The 4092-nt window shown below is 43.7% G+C and overlaps 1 long non-coding RNA gene across 1 annotated transcript; it reads left to right on the top strand.

Moving 5' to 3' along the window:
• The first annotated feature begins 1608 nt into the window (after window positions 1–1608).
• Window positions 1609–4092, top strand: LOC130583425 (uncharacterized). The gene is made up of 3 exons (XR_008966421.1): window positions 1609–1680; window positions 2481–2619; window positions 3825–4092. It is a non-coding gene; the product is annotated as an uncharacterized LOC130583425 (long non-coding RNA).

Genomic DNA, 4092 nt, shown 5'->3' on the forward strand with positions numbered 1-4092 from the left:
AGAACAGGATCAGAGAGTGCTTCACTGAGTGAGCAATGGAGAAAGGAAAAATGACATGAAATTTGTAGAACTTTTATAGTTTAAAATGCCGTTTCCCCAGGTAATTGCAGTCCCCATCACTTCTTCAAGGGTGGAGACAGAAAAGTGCTGGGCAACAAGGCACAAATATCTGTAAGGTGGCAGAAGTGATGGTTTTTAGGAAGAAAAAGCACCTTCCCAGCACTGACCACCATTAATGTGGTAGAAATGCCTTTTTTTTTGGGATCCTGGCAGGCCACTCTTTGATCTATTTGAGCTAAAAAATGGTGAGGGTTCAGTTCTTTCTGCTGCAGTTTTGTTTCAGCTGCCTCTGTTTGACCCCCTCCATATTTTTGGATTTTTTGGAGTATTTTGATGGAAAGGTAGTATTCTTTGAATGACATTTATCCATCATTTATGAGAGTAATGCATATTCTGCTTTTTCTGCAGTGAATTTTGAATGCAGCCACACTGCAGAGCTGACAATACAAACTCAAAAAAAAGGGAAAAGGTGCAGTTATTTTAGGTTTTACAAGGCTGGAAACAGGGAAAGCTGTTTTGATTTTCAGCCTCTATCCCTCTTTAGTGGGAGTTAGGATTTACAAGGGCTTGGAGGGTGTAAAAGCATTTCCCCAGATTAGGTGATGCTCATTCCTCGGTCTCCTTTAAAAACATTAAAAGAAATTTCATCAGCTCATGGAATTCAGGATGTCAAATTAGAGTCTTACACAAATAATCCAGGTTTTGGGGATCTTGTCGTGCTAAGTGGGTTCTTTGGCATTATTTTATTCTGGATGGAGCCACAGCAGAACCACATTAGAAAAGGATATTGTTACAACACTTTCTGTATCAACAATGCTACTTGCAGGGGAATAATCTGTTCCAGATGACTGTTAAGAACGTCTGTCCTTTTCAAAAGGGATTTTTTTTTTGTTTAGTTGATTTATTCTGATAAAATTTGGGATCATTTAGGCTCCTGTCAAAGAGTCAGTAAACATGAAGATAATGTGATTTGCAGAACGGGCAGTCTGAGAGGCTACTTTGATTTAATTCAATTAGATGGGCTTTTATATTGGATTTATTYGTTTTATCTCGAGTATTGCAGCAAATTTTTTTCTTCATAAAAGAGGAGGCAGAGTACAATTACTGCAGACATCAGAACTGCTGGGTTAATTCCAGGGCTTTTCCATGCCAAATAATGGGACTGCAGTTACCTGCAGGGGGTTGTGATAAAATAAAATAAAAAGCAGGGTCTGATAAAATGGAGGAGATTTTGAAGAGAAAACTCTGTTTGTGATGTATATCACCCCAACATTTCCCACCAGATCCATGTGCAAGGCAGGCATCAATGGAACTGTTTGAAATTACAGCAAAAAGAGAATTTAAACTTGGCTTTGCTGGACAGGACTGAGGGGAGCCTGTTAGGTCAAATTAAAGTTACTGTAAACTTAACYTAAACAGGTTTATTTGGTCTCTCTGTGTCCTTCCTTTGTCCTGGCCCTGGGATAACACCCATTATTTTTACATGTTTTTTTAGCACTGATGAGGACACAGTTTGGTATCTCCTTTCCATCTCTGCTGTCCCTCTGCACCAAACCATCCTGCACAGAGGAGCTGCAGCCTGGGAATGTCCCTGGATGGTGCTCAGGAGCAGCGGTGAAGGTAAAATATTCCATGGCCAGTTTAATTTTTTAACTTCCTTCTGTCTTTCTGGTCTTTCAGGGGTTTCAACTCATGGTTTTGTGCCTGTCCCCAGGCACAAGGGAGTGAACAAAGGCTGTTGTGATGTGACTCAGCTTTTTATTGTCTGTTCTTCTYCAAATTTGCTGTGTCTGGGCTCTCTCCCAGCTTCTCCCGAGGACATTTTTGAGGATCAGGTATTCCCAGGAGGTGTGGGGAGAGCAGCGGGGGCTGACTTTTTGCTGGGTGCCTTTTTTTGCCTTGGTGACCACCCTGGCAAAGCTCAACTCTCTGCTCTCTGCATTCCCAGCACATCCATATTCATCTTCCAGCAGCTGGATTTTCCCTCTGAGGACTTCATTTCAGTTTGGAGTGTTTCTCCAGCAGGCATTAATRAAGCCTGAAAGGCTTTGGAGGATTTTCCCCAGAGCTGCTGAGCCTCCAGCAGTGGAGGAGTTTTGAGGAGCTTTGTTAGTCCTGGATGAGCAGATTCCTGTTTTGTGTTTGAAACAGCTCTGCACTCGCTTGGTTAAAAAAATATTATGGTGGGGATAACTACCTGAGCCACCTCTGCAGGGCAGAGAGCCCAAGGAGAGTTCCAGAGGAGCAATATTAAATCCAGAGACATCAACATTAGTGAAGCAGGGCTAAATCATCTCCAGCTGCTGCTGGCTCTGGCCTGAGGCTCAGAAATGAGCAGCTCCCTGGAAAAGCAGGGAAGATGAAGGCTGTGCTAACARAGCCAGAACCAGCTTGGAGCTCGGGTCACGTTCTCTTTCCAGCCCTATCAGGTCCTGTCTGGGATGGTTTTTCACCTCTCATCTCTTGTGTCCCAGCCACTCCATCAAARCCAAATTGTTTTGGCAGTGAGGAAGAATCCAGAAGGATCCAGCACAAGCTGCCCCTGYGTCCAAACTCTGGGTGAGAAGCAGAGATGCCTTGAAACTTCTGTTTTTCTTCATTCAATTAACTCTTCCTAACTGTTAATTGCATGTTAATGTGGKCAGAACTCGCTGCCAAGGGCTTCTGTTCTCACTGACCAGCASCATTGAAATATTTGAGGAAAATGATGGAGAAACATCAAGCATTGCTCTGTGCTGAATGTGGTTTAGAATAGCGAAGTATGAGCGAATTAAAATCAGCACTGAAATAACCTGGGTGTTCAGAAACCTTCACTGTGTGTTTCTGAGCAGCTCTTGTGACAAAAGGGGTCTTAGAGGAAACAGGGATTTCAGACATGAATTATTTACTGCTGTGACAGATAAGGTCTGCTGTCACATACCCCACCCTCCTGCCACTGTTATTTTTAATTAATATATTTAAATTCCCTGGAAAACCCTGTTTGCCAAACAGATCTTTGTATCTAAGCAACCACATTGAAAATACCTGTGAGAATGCCTGAAAATTCCTAACACTACCCAGAGCTGCAGGTGGATCGGTCACTGGGCTGCCTCTGCCATGAGAAATTAAAGGAAAACTTCTGCTCCACATCTCCCAGGGATCCTTTTCCAGGATTCTCCCCCAGGGTGGGCTCTGCCATGCTGCAGCCTGGACACAGCTCCTTATCAATCAGGCTGATCTGAAACAGAGGCCAGACAAAGTTAAGAGAATGAGAATAGATAACTTTAATCCAGGCCTAACAGCCCCCTGGTACATTAGGGCAGACAAAGCCTCCTCCTGAGGCTACACCCAAAATGGGCACTGGGTCACGAGATCTTCACCTTTTATAAGTTCTGCCTTATTAACATATTGGGTCTTAATTCTCCAATGATCTTTCCAGGTGATGATCTCAACCACCCCAAACTTGCTCCCCAAAATTCTCTGTTGTTTCCATGTTTTGGGGCTCTGAGGTGTCCTTGGATTCAGGCTCAGAGAGGGATTGTTTTGTCTAAAGATGGGAGAGCAATAATTTTTAGTGCTGTACTAGCAAAATACAAGAATACAGATRYATGAAAATATAGAAACTAAAAATCCTAAGGCATCACTCTAACTGTGCAAACACCGTGTGCTCCTGGGTGGAAAGCAGGGGATGGAGCCAGRAGCAGCAGGACAAGAGGAGGAACAYCCAGAATCAGCTCTCAGCTCCCTTTTTGATTTTCTGTTGGTTTTCCCTCCTTCCMTTCCAGCAGGGAGCTGTTTCCAGGGGCTGAGGTGCAGAAAATAAACCCAGCTGGGCTCAGTGACTCAAWATCTCTGCTGCCATCTCGAGTAAGAGGAAAGTCTGAACATCTGATCAACCTCTACCTGCTTGATCAGGGTTTTAAACGTGAGTTTTGTTAAATTAGCCAGGCCAGACTGGTGTCTGGTGTGTGAAGGGTTGGAAAGGCTCTGTTTGCACCAGGAAAGGTTCCCACACTCTCTGGAGAATTTGTGATGCTGAAAACTGAGAACAAA

Source organism: Malurus melanocephalus, unplaced genomic scaffold, assembly GCF_030028575.1.
Source record: "Malurus melanocephalus ecotype Western Australia unplaced genomic scaffold, MMel_1.1 scaffold_585, whole genome shotgun sequence".
Taxonomy (NCBI): domain Eukaryota; kingdom Metazoa; phylum Chordata; class Aves; order Passeriformes; family Maluridae; genus Malurus; species Malurus melanocephalus.